Here is a 15,823-nt window from a genome sequence, read left to right as displayed (position 1 = left end):
AGGGTAAATCTTCTCTGGTGCAAAGTAATAGCATCTTCAGTCTCTATGAATTTTTTATTCACCACGTCCAGCACACAATCAAAAATTATGAAATTCCTGAAGCAGGAAAAAGTGACTAAAACTTAAGACAAAAAAAAAAAAAAAAAAAAAAAACCAAGAAAAATTGATTTAGAGGGAATTCAGATTCTGGAGTTAGCACAGAACTTTAAAATGACTATATTGAGAGTAAAAGATGGGGATTAATAGATTAAAATATGGAGAATCTCAACAGAAAATTGGAATCAATTTTAAAAAATCAAATACAGATAAATGAAAAATAAGAAAACTGATCCCCAGCAGACCTTAGGGAATACTAGAAGAAATTTTTTTGGGCTGAAGTAAAATGGCCCAACATAGAACAGAGCTGGGCTCTCGGTCCCATATTGAACTCGAGTTGGAAGAGGCGAGTCCGGTCTCAAAACGGAGGTAAAACCGCCGCCCGGTCGCCCCCAGCCCGACTCCGGCCGCCGCCGCCGCCGGGGGGAGGAGGGCCATGATCCAAAGGAACCAGAACAGTTGAGAAAACTGTTTATTGGTGGTCTGAGCTTTGAAACTACAGACGATAGCTTAAGAGAACATTTTGAGAAATGGGGCACACTTACAGATTGTGTGGTGATGAGAGACCCCCAGACAAACCGTTCCAGGGGCTTTGGTTTTGTGACTTACTCTTGGGTTGAAGAGGTGGATGCAGCAATGTGTGCTCGACCACACAAGGTTGATGGGCGTGTAGTGGAACCAAAGAGAGCTGTTTCTAGAGAGGATTCTGTAAAGCCTGGTGCCCGTCTAACAGTGAAGAAAATTTTTGTTGGTGGTATTAAAGAAGATACAGAAGAATGTAATTCGAGAGACTACTTTGAAAAGTATGGCAAGATTGAAACCATAGGAGTTATGGAAGACAGGCAGAGTGGAAAAAAGAGAGGATTTGCTTTTGTAACTTTTGATGATCATGATACAGTTGATAAAATTGTTGTTCAGAAATACCACACTATTAATGGGCATAATTGTAAGTGAAAAAGGCCCTTTCTAAACAAGAAATGCAATCTGCTGGATCACAGAGAGGTCGTGGAGGTGGATCTGGCAACTTTATGGGTCGTGGAGGAAACTTTGGAGGTGGTGGAGGTAACTTTGGCCGTGGTGGAAACTTTGGTGGAAGAGGAGGCTATGGTGGTGGAGGTGGTGGCAGCAGAGGTAGTTATGGAGGAGGTGATGGTGGATAAAACGGATTTGGAGGCGACGGTGGTAACGATGGTGGTGGTCCTGGTTACAGTAGTAGAGGAGGCTATGGTGGTGGTGGACCAGGATATGGAAACCAAGATGGTGGATATGGTGGCGGTGGTGGAGGATATGATGCTTACAATGAAGGAGGAAATTTTGGAGGTAACTATGGTGGTGGTGGTGGGAGCTATAATGATTTTGGAAATTATAGTGGACAACAGCAATCAAATTATGGACCCATGAAGGGGGGCAGTTTTGGTGGAAGAAGCTCGGGAAGTCCCTATGGTGGTGGTTATGGATCTGGTGGTGGAAGTGGTGGATATGGTAGCAGAAGGTTCTCAAAACTCAGAAGAAAAGGGCTACAGTTCTTAGCAGGAGAGAGAGCGAGGAGTTGTCAGGAAAGCTGCAGGTTACTTTGAGACAGTCGTCCCAAATGCATTAGAGGAACTGTAAAAACCTGCCGCAGAAGGAACGATGATCCATAGTCAGAAAAGTTACTGCAGCTTAAACAGGAAACCCTTCTTGTTCAGGACTGTCCTAGCCACAGTTTGCAAAAAGTGCAGCTATTGATTCATGCAACGGAGGGTCAATTAGATGTACATTCCTGAGGTCTTTTATCTGTTGTAGCTTTGTCTTTTTCTTTTCATTACATCAGGTATATTGCCCTGTAAATTGTGGTAGTGGTACCAGGAATAAAAAATTAAGGAATTTTAAACTTTTCAATATTTGTGTAGTTCAGTTTTTCTACATTTTAGTACAGAAACTTTAACAAAATGCAGTTTTGAAGGTGTTTCCTTGTGAGTTAACAAGTAAAGAAGATCATTGTTCATTAATATTTTGTATGAATTTTGCTAAAGTTAACTGTAAAGAAACACCTGCTGACTTGCAGTTTAAGGGGATCTATTCTCCCCATTTCCAAACCATGAAATGAATGGGCTCTGACATGTGGAGAGAATAGATATTTGTATGTTTGCAATGTGTGTTTTAGATAATAGAATTGGGTATTTAAATTAGCATATTTGTGAATTTAATAGCTTTAAGATTTACTTCAAATGAAAAATCTCAGAATTCAAAAAAAAAAAAACAAAAGAACAGAGCTGGGAGCGCGATTGGCGCTGCCTGCGGGGGAGGAGCGCCGCCGCCGCCGCGAGCTGGGAGCTCGATTGGCGCTCCCTGCGGGGGAGGAGCGCCGCCGCCGCCGCCGCCGCGAGCTGGGAGCTCGACTGGCGCTCCCTGCGGGGGAGGAGCGCCGCCGTCGCCGCCGCGAGCCGGGAGCTCGATTGTCGCTGCCTGCGGGGGAGGAGCGCCGCCGCCGCGAGCTGGGAGCTCGCTTGGCACTGCCTGCGGGGGAGGAGCGCCGCCGCCGCCGCCGCCGCCGCGAGCTGGATTGGCGCTGCCTGCGGGGGAGGAGCGCCGCCGCGGCCGCCGCCGCGAGCTGGGAGCTCGTTTGGCGCTGCCTGCGGGGGAGGAGCGCCGCCGCCGCCGCCGCCGCGAGCTGGGAGCTCCATTGGCGCTGCCTGCGGGGGAGGAGCGCCGCCGCCGCCGCCGCCGCCGCCGCCGCCGCCGCGAGCTGGGAGCTCGACTGGCGCTCCCTGCGGGGGAGGAGCGCCGCCGCCGCCGCCGCCGCGAGCTGGGAGCTCGATTGGCGCTGCCTGTGGGGGAGGAGCGCCGCCGCCGTCGCCGCCGCGAGCTGGGAGCTCGCTTGGCGCTGCCTGCGGGGGAGGAGCGCCGCCGCCGCGAGCTGGGAGCTCGCTTGGCACTGCCTGCGGGGGAGGAGCGCCGCCGCCGCCGCCGCCGCCGCGAGCTGGATTGGCGCTGCCTGCGGGGGAGGAGCGCCGCCGCCGCCGCCGCCGCGAGCTGGGAGCTCGTTTGGCGCTGCCTGCGGGGGAGGAGCGCCGCCGCCGCCGCCGCGAACTGGGAGCTCGATTGGCGCTGCCCTGCGGGGGAGGAGCGCCGCCGCCGCCGCCGCCGCCGCCGCCACGAGCTGGGAGCTCGATTGGCGCTGCCTGCGGGGGAGGAGCGCCGCCGCCGCGAGCTGGGAGCTCGATTGGCGCTGCCTGCGTGGGAGGAGCGCCGCCGCCGTCGCCGCCGCGAGCTGGGAGCTCGGTTGGCGCTGCCTGCGGGGGAGGAGCGCCGCCGCCGCCGCCGCGAGCTGGGAGCTCGACTGGCGCTCCCTGCGGGGGAGGAGCGCCGCCGTCGCCGCCGCGAGCCGGGAGCTCGATTGTCGCTGCCTGCGGGGGAGGAGCGCCGCCGCCGCGAGCTGGGAGCTCGCTTGGCACTGCCTGCGGGGGAGGAGCGCCGCCGCCGCCGCCGCCGCCGCGAGCTGGATTGGCGCTGCTTGCGGGGGAGGAGCGCCGCCGCCGCCGCCGCCGCGAGCTGGGAGCTCGATTGGCGCTGCCTGCGGGGGAGGAGCGCCGCCGCGGCCGCGAGCTGGGAGCTCGATTGGCGCTGCCTGCGGGGGAGGAGCGCCGCCGCCGTCGCCGCCGCGAGCTGGGAGCTCGATTGGCGCTGCCTGCGTGGGAGGAGCGCCGCCGCCGTCGCCGCCGCGAGCTGGGAGCTCGATTGGCGCTGCCTGCGTGGGAGGAGCGCCGCCGCCGTCGCCGCCGCGAGCTGGGAGCTCGATTGGCGCTGCCTGCGTGGGAGGAGCGCCGCCGCCGCCGCCGCCCCCGCCGTCGCAGTCGTCGTGAGTGAAGAAGCGCCTCGGTGACGCCTGGTGAGGGCCCTCGCCGACGCCTGGGCTTACCTGCCGCCCGGCCAGCTCCGCTCGTTTCCCGTCCCCCGCGGCCCGGCGCGGGGCAGGCCTGCCAGGGCCATGGAGGACGAGGTGGTCCGCATTGCCAAGAAGATGGACAAGATGGTGCAGAAGAAAAACGCGGTGAGCGCGGCGGGCGGCGCGGGCCGGAGGGAGGCCGGGCGGCGGGCGGGGGCCAGTCGGCCTGAGGGGGCTCCCGGCCCGCGGTGAGCGCGGCGGGTGCTGCGAGACGGCGGCGAGGCCCGCGCTCTGGGGAGGGGTTCCTGGGGAGGGGGGAGCTTCGTGTCCCGCGGCCGCGTCCCGGGCAGGGGTTCTGGGGGGCGTCCTGTCCCGCAGCTGCGTCCCGGGCAGGGGTCTGGGGGGCGTCCTGTCCCGCAGCTGCGTCCCGGGCAGGGGTTCTGGGGGGCGTCCTGTCCCGCGGCCGCGTCCCGGGGAGGGGGTCCGGTCCCGCGGCCACCGGCGCTGGGATCCGCCCTGGGCGCCCGAGGCCCCTCGTGATTAGCGCAGCCCGGTAAACTCTATGGAGGCATCCTCCTCATTATTTTAAACGTGACGGTGGTAAAGCCTCGCTGGTTTAGCTGAAGAGTGCAGAGAGCCCTCCCTGTTTGAAAGAATTGGTTCTCTTTCCCGGGCTCATTGGCCAGCAGCGAGAAAACAACATCAAACAGAGGTTTGTGATCAGTTTTAGACATGAAACTGTTCAAGCAAAACGTGAATTTCCTGGATCTTATTTTTGAGGAAGGCTGAACATTCCCTTGATTGTCTCAACTCCCCTGCATGTTTGCTTAGCAATTAAAAAAGGTGAACTACGCCAGTGTACTTGGCAAGTTGCTAAACTTTTTGGAAAAAGTGGATCTTGTTAGGCCGCGGAGTGCGGGGAGCTGTGTTTAAGGCATTGCCGCCGACGAGGCTGTGCTGCCGGCTGGATTTGGACACATGTCGTTGCTGGTCCTCTCAGTGGTTTACAGTTGCTACCGGTGGCGTTTTCTGTCACTGATAACGTGTGCACGTGAACGTGGTCTCTTGCGGTTTGTATGAGGTGCTCCAGTTTCTGCATTTCTTTCCACCTGTGTGGGCCACTCTCAGTCCCTTGCTTCCGAGTCGTCTGTATTTTCAGCTAAACTTCTGAAATTCTAAGTCCAACGAATGTGAAGGAGAGAAGGGCTGCTCTGATTTGCACAGCACTTTGGAGTTACAAAGCGTTTGTGCAGAATTCTTTGGGGACTCACGACAGCTGTGTTGCATTCATTTTACAGAATAAGAAACTGAGTCAGACCAAGCAGTTCACCTCCTTAAATGAAGTGTGCGTTGTGGATTAAGCCAGGACCCGAGTTTTCTGCTGGGCAGCATGCAGAAGTAGTGTTAAACACCGAATTCTTAAGACTTCAGACTTGGTGTGCGCCTCTTTTCCTTTAACAGGTGCATTGCCCGGCGTGTAATTTCATACCCTGTTCATCTGTCTTTGCAATTTTGGCTTTTTAAAGGATTTCCTGTTTGTTTTCTGTTGCAGACGTTGCCGGTGCCATTTATTGTTTCTGTTGATACAGGCCTTTCATTCCTCACTGCAAGTGATGAGTTCTGTATATTTGATTGGCTGAACGTTTCTGTTATTCTGTTTAAACTGGCAAGTTTTTTTTCTTTGCCTAGAGAACCCTAGACTCCCCTAGTAGAAGCTGGCTCCTAGGGAAAAAGGCCGTTTCTTGGGTAATTTTTTTCTCGAACTCAGGCTATAAAATGTGTACCTTTTAATCATCTAGTGCACTAGGTGTTTTTGTTTGTTTCCTTTCCTTGAAATAGACGTTTCCTAGAAATGAGGAATTCCTTAGTGAGCAAGTATGGAGAAGACCAGTTTGTATTTATCTGCAGTTCTCAAATTATAAACATATAATGCGTCAGCAGGAGAATGAGGATAAGCTCCACAGATGATCCTCAAGTCTCACTTTTCTTTTCAAATCTTATATTTCTAGTAGTACAGAACTTTACCAATATAAAAACTTGCCCCCCCCCCCCCCAAAAAAAAGAACACAACTGCAGGAAAGAACAAAGAGCACTTAAAGTGTGTGTGTGTCTAATATATACATGTACATATACCCAGGTACATACACCTTTATATTTATATGTTATTTTGTAAATAAGTGACAATAATAATGTCTTGTGGAGATGTAGAACAGAAGTATACAACGAAAGCACAAACAGCAGGAGGGGCAAATGGAGTTAAACTGTTCAACCTCCATGGGATGGTTCCATGGAGGAGGCAGAGAGGGGGATGGGATCCTCGAAGAGCTGCTGAAGACCTTGCATTTTTTGCAGATCTCTTTAGAATGCTACTTGCATATTGTGCTCTCACTGAATGCACCTGGCTGAGCTATGGCACATTAGCACGGTAAACATTTGTCAGATTTGCCCTAGTCAGAAAATTTTCTATACCTGCCATCCTGCTTGGCACTTAAAAAAAAATTTTCTTTTTTTAAGCTCTCTATGATATAGGGATGATGGGTGAAGAAGGTAGGCTGCAGGGTAATATGTAGTATGTATGATCCCATTTTGATACAGTAAACAGAAAGTATTAAATGCATGCCTGTTTGTATGAGCAGTGAGTTTGCATGGTTATCTCAAGAGGGAGGGAATGGGACGGGTAGAGAAAGAGACTGACCACAGACTATTGTTTTACTTGTTACAAGAGGCATGTGTTGCCTTCATTTCTGATTAAACTTTTTGTGTCCAGATTATTGTAGGTTTACATGCAGTTGTAAGAAATAATAGTGCGATAGCTCCTGTGTGTCCTTTACCCAGTTTTCCCCAATGGTAACATCTTACAGAATCATAGTATACTGTCACAACCTGGGTATTGCCATTGACACAGTCAAGATAGAGAACATTTCCATCCCACAGGATCTCTCCTGATGCCATTTTATAGCCACTGCTGCTCCCCCACTCCCCACCAAATCATAGTGATCTGATAGTGCAGTGGATAAAGTTGCAATAAAGTTTTTGTGCAGATGATCAAGGGAAAATACCCCCTGGGGAAGATGGCCCATCTCCCACTCCCCCGGCCCTATCTGTCCCTGGCAACCTGTCATTTCAAGAATGTTATGTGGGACTTCCCTGGTGGCGCAGCGGTTAAGAATCTGCCTGCCATTGCAGGGGACATGGGTTTGATCCCTTGTCCGGGAAGATCCCACATGCCGCGGAGCAGCTAAGCCCATGCGCCACAACGACTGAGCCTGCGCTTTAGAGCCCGGGAGCCACAACTACTGAGCCCACGTGCCACAACTACTGAAGCCCGCGTGCCTAGAGCCCGTGCTCTGCAACAAGAGAAGCCACCGCAGCGAGAAGCCCGCACACTGCAACAAAGAGTAGCCCCCGCTCGCCGCAACTAGAGAAAGCCCACACGCAGCAACGAAGACCCAACGCAGCCAAAAATAAAATAAATTAACTAATTAATTAAAAAAAAAGAATGTTATGTGAATAAAATCATATAGTGTGTAACCTTTTTTTTTTTTTAAGTAAAAAAAATTTTTTTTTGGCTGCGCTGCCGGTTGTGCGATCTTAGTTCCCCGACCAAGGATTGAACCCAGCCCAGGTAGTGAAAGTGCTGAGTGCTAAACACTGGACCGCCAGGGAATTCCCAGTATGCAACCTTTTGGATTGGCCTTTTTCAATCAGTGTAATTCCCTGGAGAGTCATCCAAATTGCATGAATCAACAGTGCTCCTCTTTTTTAAAAAAAAATTTATTTATTTATTTATTTGGCTGTGCGGGTCTTTAGTTGCAGCATGCGGGATCTAGTTCCCTGACCAGGGATGGAACCTGGGCCCCCTGCATTGAGAGTGCAGAGTCTTAACCGCTGGAACACCAGAGAGGTCCCAGTGCCGCTTTCTTTTTAATTGCTGAGTAGTATTCCATGGTTTGGCTGTACTTCAGTTTGTTTAATCACTTGCCCATTGAAGAACATCTGAGTTTTTTTCCCATTTCCTGACTATTACTGATAGAGATGCTGTGGACATTTGTGTACCTTTTTTTGTGCGAACATGCGTTCTCTGGGATAAATGCCGTAGGGTATGTGTTGCTTTTTTTGTTTTTTTTCCGGCTACGCTGTGCCACATGTGGGATCTTGGTTCCCCAATCAGGGATCGAGCCCGTGCCCCCTGCATTGGGAGCTTGGAGTCTTAACCACTGGACTGCCAGGGAAATTCCTGTATTGCTCCCCCCGCCCCACTTGATTGATTGATTGGTTGATTGGCTGTATTGGGTCTTAGTTGCGGCACGCGGGACCTTCGTTAAGGCATGTGGGATCTTTATTGTCGTTGCGGCGCACGGGCTCTTCGTTGCAGCATGAGAGCTTCTCTCTAGTTGTGGCGTGCGGGTTTTCTCTCTCTAGTTGTGGCACGTGGGCTCTGTAGTTGTGGCGTGCAGGCTCCAGAGCGCGTGGGCTCTGTAGTTTGCTGCACGTGGGCTACCTCATTGAGGTGTGCGAGCTCAGTAGTTTGGTGCGAGGGCTTAGTTGCCCCGCGGCATGTGGGATCTTAGTTCCCCGACCGGGAATCGAACCCGCGTCCCCTGCATTGCAGGACGGATTCTTTACCACTGAACCACCAGGGAAGTCCCTGTATTGCTTTTTTAAATTAAAAAAAAAAAAAAAGGAAAAGCAATTAGAGGTGAAACAACTAATTATATGATGGCCTTTCAAAGTACATATTCAAACCCTACATTCTTGGTGTACATAAGTTATTTATGTTGATTTGTGGTGTTTAGCTCTAGCAACAAGGCAATAATAATAACGCTGTAGTTTTCCTTGTTTCTTTCAACTGATGATCTGTGTATTTATTACAAATATTAATTAACACTCACAAGCTACCAGGAGGCAAGTAATGGTTAGCGCTGGTGTGGTTAACTCCTTTATAGATAGGGAGGTTGAGGCATGGGTATTGTGGAATTTGCCATGTTGAGGCATGGGTATTGTGGAATTTGCCTAAGGTTATATAGCACTGTGTTCTGACTCAGATTCATTCAGATTTATTCCTTCCCTTTCTGTCTCCTGAATTAACGCTTTGTAATTTTGACCTAGGTGTGAGGACACGAAAAGGGTTTTTTTCTGTATCTGAGGTTTAGTGCTTGTTTTATAGAAGCAATATAGTATAGTGGTTAGAGTAGGCACTTTAGCATCTGATTTTTGTTTTTTTCTTAAGTCTTTAATGAATTTGTTACAATATTGCTTCTGTTTTATGTTTTGCACATGCCGGAAAGGTAATAGGCCTTGGCCCCTGGGCCTGGGCTTCGTCTCTTGTGCTGTCTCCTGTCCCTGTTGCCCCCGCGCGCTGGCCCGTCCGCGCTGTGCCAGGGGGTATTGGTCGTCTCGCGGCTCAGTTCACAGTAGCTGAAAGGGACAGTGTGTGATGTTCTCATTTCTGCCCATCGTTTTCAAAGGGAGGCTCTGGCCATTGCTCCTCGGGTAAAATGCAGAGGGAGTGCTTTTTAAGATGGGACTGTCAGTGTTGGGGACACTCCTTAATTACCAAAACGGAATCCCCTTCAGTTCCTCCAGCTGTGTTGTTTTGGCACAGAAGATGTGAGTAATAGGAACTGGAGCTAAGTTGGAGTGAAAAAACGCACCGGTCCCGCCGAATTTTCCATCGAAACAGTTGATTTGTGTTGTCTGTAGGAATTCTAAAGGGCGTACCGTTGCTTCCTAACCGGAGTCATTTGAGAGATCTACCTCTGTACGTTCAAATGATTAATTTTGAGACTTTGCTCATGTGTGCAGTAAACCCTTTAATTCCCTAAGACCTTCCTTTCCTCCATCTCCTACCCCATTAAGCCCGCTTCAGTTCATCTCCTGAATTTCTTTGGAATCTGTCAGCTCTCCCTCAACACCCTAATACTGAACTTGCCTGTGTGTTGCGATTAGGTCCTAACTAGTGTCCATATATCTTGTTTCCTTCCAATCCATTCTTCACACAAAAAACCTTCAAGGCAAGTTGGAACATTGCTCATAAACATCGCTCACAAACATTGTTTTGAGAATAGAAAACACAGTGTTTGTTGGCCTTTAAGACTCTGCGTGGTCTAGAATCCTCTCTGCTTCTCTAGCCCCATCTTGTGCCACTTGTGCCCTCACTTTCTATGCTTCAGATACACTGAATTAACCTTAGTTCTCACTCATCTGACAGAAGTCAGTTCAGATATTATTTTTCACTGTGATCCCTAGCATTAAGCAAGTTGATTATCACGTTTTGTATGAGGACTAAAACTAAACTGGGAAGTGGAAGAATTGAGTTTAAACTGTTTCAGTCAACACGCATGTATTAATGATACCTACATATTGAACACCGGGCTAGGTTTCATGAGGGATACAGAAGTTCTGGCCATCTCTGGTTTTGGATATCCCTTATTTGTTGAGACCTTTGCGTTGTTTGGTTGCCTTTTGTCTGTTTTCAAGATGGGAAAACAGGAACGAGGGAAGTATAGGTTATTACTAGGTGGGGTTGAACAAGTGGAGCAGCAAACTGCAAGGCAGAAAGAAGAGGGACGTACTATAGAGGGATATGATTTCCATTCTCAAGGCGCCTGCATCCTGTGCAGGGAGACAGCCTAACATAAAATGTGCCTAACAAAAAATATATTGACTTCTTACTAAAAATCTGCAGTTCATATAACCAAGGGGTTTATAACTTCTCCTTTAAAAGTGATATTCCTGGGACTTCCCTGGTGGTCCAGTGGTGAAGACTCTGCGCTTCCAATGCAGCAGGCGTGGGTTCAATTCCTGGTTGGGGAGCTAAGATCCCACATGCTGCGCAGCCAAAGAAATTTTTTTCAAAAGTTATACTCCTGTATTATTGAATTTAGTGGTTTAGATTTTGTTTTAATGTTAAGAAGATTTCAGTTTATTTACCAGGAACAAACAAAACATAATGTAAAAATAGTTTCCCAGAAACGATTTCCATCATTCTCTTCTTCCCTTTCTCCCGCAGACTGGTGTTTCATCTTTACAAGCTCTCTGTCTTTCCATAGGAAAGCTGTCTGGCTTGGAGGTTGCAATCCCAGGGAATTTTTCATCAGCGGGGAAGTCTCCATCACTACAGAGGGATCAAGGGAGAAGTCAGTCCCTGGTAAGTGAGATGCTCCCCCTAAACACCAACACAGCAGTCGTGTACCTTTTAAGGGGTTCAAGGGCAAGATGGGCTAGGCATTTCTACTAACTCTTCTTAAGGACCATGGACAGTGCCGTAAGCTACGAGGTAAGCGGTGACTGTTGTAATTCTTACTGGTGATCATTTCCTGTCACTGATTCTCGGCTTTCTTTGTATTTCATAGGACTGTTGTCAGTCCAATAGAAAATGAGTCTTATTTTTAAAAAACTGAAATGTTTTACAAAGCCTAGCATTCTCATATAGAGTCCTTTCCATTCTCCCCACTTTCCCAAGAGGCTATGAACGCTTCACACCATGAACTAGGAGAGGGGGTAGAGCCCTTTCTGATGAAATACATCAACAAAGACAGAGTCTTAGCCTGCTTGCTCTCTGGACAGGATCTCGGACTACAAGGTCTTCAATCCTGGTATAAATGAAGGAAGTGAGGACAGTTCAACTGGCACTCTCATAACAAGAGTTGTGAAACACCTTCCAAAGAGACTATAGCAGTAGATGAGGGAAGGGAGTGCTACAGTGTGGTAGTACAGGGGGAATGATCGGCTACAGCAGTGAAAAATGTGGTACCTATTGGTGTGCTCTCGGGGTTCTTGTACATGTAGCATAGATGACCTTTACAGTGGCCCTCTCACCTTCCCACCTGCATTAGGTGTTCTTTTTTTTTTAAATTTATGTTTATTTATTTATTTATTGTTTGAACTTATTTATTCTATGTGTTTATTTTTTTGGCTGCACTGGGTCTTCATTGCTGTGCACGGGCTTTCTCTAGTTGGCGGCTAGCGGGGGCTACTCTTGGTTGCGGTGTGCGGGCGTCTCATCGCGGTGGCGTCTATTGTTGCGGAGCATGCGCTCTAGGCGCGTGGGCTTCGGTAGTTGCGGCTCACGGGCTCTAGAATGCAGGCTCAGTAGTTGTGGCACATGGGCTTAGTTGCTCCACGGCATGTGGGATCTTCGCAGACCAGGGCTCGAACCCGTGTCCCCCGCATTGCATTGGCAGGTGGATTCTTAACCACTGCGCCACCAGGGAAGCCCTATTCTGTATACTTTTAAAATATTTTTTAAAATTTTACTTCTGAATCCACAGAGTTAAAAATCTTTTATTATTAAACCAAATAATATTTCTCTTTTAAAGGAGTCCTTTCTACCAAGTACCTGTATGTAAAGGTAAGACCGTGAACTGTGGGCTCTATGTAGACCGATCCATTTGATGTCAGAAGAGGTATAAAATACACTTTCACAGTTGGATTTCCTCTCCTGTGCTCTGCCACCAACATGAAAACAGCATACCCAGAGTAGCCTGGGTTTCAGTACAAGGCATGTGGAACAGACCCAAACCGTTTTTGCATCCTGATGCCAAACTCCAACTGACTCATAAGCCCATGAGTGAGGAAAGCAAATGTCTGTTGTTACGAAGCACTGAGATTTTCGAGGTTCTTATACAGTATCACGGTGGCAATAGGTAACTGACACATTAAAGGTGTTCTGTGTGATATTGATTAGACTATACATTTGGGGGGCATAATTTTATATCACAATAAAAATGTATAAGATATATAACCATCTCGGGTTTCCCTGATAGCGCAGTGGTTAAGAATCCGCCTGCCAATGCAGGGGACACGGGTGCCAGCCCTGGTCCGGGAAGATCCCCCATGCCGCGGAGCAACTAAGCCCATGTGCCACAACTACTGAGCCTGCGCTCTAGAGCCCGCGAGCCACAACTACTGAGCCCATGCACCGAAGCCCACGCGCCTAGAGCCCGTGCTCCACCACAAGAGAAGCCACCGCAATGAGAAGCCCGTGCACCGCAACGAAGAGTAGCCCCCGCTCGCCGCAACTAGAGAAAGGCTGCACGCAGCGATGAAGACCCAACACAGCCAAAAATAAAATAAATAAAAGTAAAAAAAAAAAAAAGAAAAGAAATATAACCATTTCAACATATAAATGTATTTATTCAAATTAAATTCAGTGCAATTTACATGTGGAACTAAGCAATTTTCTTTATACATTTAGGCATATTCCATTTATACCTACAGACAGATAAACTTTTTGCACAAGTAGGAAAACTTAAAATATATTTTGAATAGATTTGTACAAACTGTTGAATACTTTAAAATTAGTAATTGAAAGTTCCCACCCTCATTTGGAGGTAGAATGGGAACTTAACTTTCCAGTTACTGGTCTGAAAAAGAAAATAACTTGCTATAATTTTGAATGTTATATAGTATAAGCACTATAAAAATATCACTGTCATGATAGCATAGGAACACTCTAAATGTAGACCTTATGGTAGAAATTGCTAGCTGTTCACCAAAACTCATTTCTTCTTCATCCTGGAAAGCACAGCTAAACTATTCCTAGTCAGTGGAAAGTGATGTGGGCCACACCTAGGCCTAGCCCATAAAAGCCTCCCAACATGTGCTCCTCCATGCTTTTCGTCCCTTCCAGTTGACTATGATGATGAATCCAAGGTTCCATGTTTTAAAGAAAGCAGAGTCACAGTCAACCTGGGTCCCTGCTCAACGTTTCTTGAGCAAGAAATAGACTGGTATTGTGTTTGCTATCTGTTCACTGTATCATGCAAAACAATAGTAAAAGAAACAATGCCAAATAGTTATCTACCTCCCTAAAATTGAACCTCTATAGTTTTTATGTTTTCATGAACTACTTGCATTCTTATGACAAGTATTATGAGTTGAAAATACGTCAGCCACAAGTAGCATGAGTTTCACATAGGTTGTTAACTTCACTAGAAATTGAAGTAAAAACATAATAAATTATATTCTCTTCATAGCTATGTAAATAAAAGATGTTTTAATCATGTACAACCTAATGCTTAAAATTAAAATTAGGTTTTCTAACTAGAAAGACCCAATCAAGAAATTTCTTAGTTAATGACACACAAAAGTTGGTAATGTGACCTAAAATTCTCTTACCATCTGTGCCATGAAGAACAGTAATCTGTTGGACTGAAGATGATGAAGCAAACTTGACAGGAACTTTGCCCAACTTCTGTGTACTGAGGTCTGGAATATCATGTCCACGATCTTCAGCATTAACAAAAATCTCAGATGAAAACATGGTTTTTCCTGGACTCTCTGTTGTTATCTGAGTGACTGCATCAGATGATAATTTTCCAGAGAAGGGAGAAAACGGGGTCTTAATCTCCTTTGGTGATCTGAACAAAAAAGAGAAAGCACACAGCAGGTCATATCCTTGGCTTATCAAATACTGTAATTTCTTTCCAAATGTGGCTTCAATATTTTTTGGAGACACATCCAACTCAAATGGTTAAGTTATTTCTGCAGTACCCTGTGCTTTTTTACATACTTATTACAGGGTGATCATGCATGAGTTTACTTTTACTTATTTTAAAATCTACTTTTATTTTGGATTTAGAATGCTATTATATAAGGAAAGGGTACTTTTCAGTTGAAGTGGAAAGATATCCATTAAAAAATAATTACTGGAAGTCCACTATAAATTAGGGGACTATGCTAAACGCATAGAGTGTACAAAAATAAAAAAGAAACAGAGCCTTTCCTCAAAAAGTTTATATGTCAGTGGGGGAACCAGAGGTTTTTAAGGTTGTAATTATGTATATAGATTATAAAGAATCCATATTAAAACATAATGGAGTAAATAAATGAGTGTATAAATAAATAAATAATAGGAGGGAGGGAGAAGACAAATCTTGCCAACAGAAGAATTCCATATGTAGGTAACCTCCCCCCCGCCCCCCCCCGGCATCCATCTCCTCCCCAAGGAGGTGGAGGTGAAGCTTAATCTTCCCCTTAAGTCCAGTCCTGGGCTGGCCTTAATGATTGAATTCCAGAGACAGTATAAAATGGGAGAAAAAGTAACTTTACAGTGGAGAAACCAAGCAAACACCATGTTATGCAAGTGATGATGTTTCACATCACCAGTGATGTCACGGAGACACTACATACTCTCTGTTATGATGTGATGAGACGGTTACTTCGCTTCTGCGGTATTCTTTGTCAAAACCTATAACTCCAGTCGAATCATGAGAAAAACATCAGCCAAACCCAGACTGAGAACAATTCTACAAAATATCAGACAAATATTCCTCAAGACTGTCAAAATCATGAAAAACAAGGAAGGAATGAGGAACTGTCATAGACCAGAGAAGACTAAGGAGACATGACAACTAACTAAGTGGAATGTGATATACTGGATTGGGTCCTAGAACAGAAAAAGGTCATTAACAGGAAAACTGGTGAAATCCAAAAAAAGTCTTAAGTTTAGTTAATAGTAATGTATAAATGTTGGCTTTTTAATTTTGAAAAATATACTATGGTAGTATAAGATGTTAGCAATAGGAAAAACTGGGAGAGAGGTAAAGGGAACTCTGTTTGTATCTTTTCTGCAGATTTGAAATTATTTGAAAATGAAAAAGGTCATTTTTAAAAAATGGAGTAATACTGTATTGTATTATATCACAGAAGAAGAAGACCTTTTAAAAGGTCTTTTAAATCTCTACCCTCTATATACTATTCACTAATTAAAAGGACAATTATGAGAAAAGAAAATAGGCCCATCTCCCTTATGTATACAGAAGCAAAAATCATACACAAAATGTTAGACAATCAAATGTAGAGTGTGTGAGTGAGTGAATGTGTGTGTGTGTGTGTGTGTGTGTGTGTGTGTGT

General features: G+C 47.0%; 1 pseudogene across 1 annotated transcript in view; it reads left to right on the top strand.

Annotated features, from left to right (window-relative positions):
- The first annotated feature begins 507 nt into the window (after positions 1–507).
- Positions 508–15,823, top strand: part of LOC309621752 — a 36,697-nt pseudogene continuing 21,381 nt past the window's right edge. Inside the window, exon 1 of the transcript in view lies at positions 508–1,637. The product of the transcript in view is annotated as an uncharacterized misc_RNA (transcript). The remainder of the gene's footprint in view (positions 1,638–15,823) is intronic.

The sequence above is a fragment of the Balaenoptera borealis genome (genome assembly GCF_965194805.1).
Source record: "Balaenoptera borealis genome assembly, contig: HAP1_SCAFFOLD_947, whole genome shotgun sequence".
NCBI classification, from domain to species: domain Eukaryota; kingdom Metazoa; phylum Chordata; class Mammalia; order Artiodactyla; family Balaenopteridae; genus Balaenoptera; species Balaenoptera borealis.
Note: the sequence above shows the minus strand (reverse complement) of the source record. Positions and strands in the feature narration are given on the sequence as shown.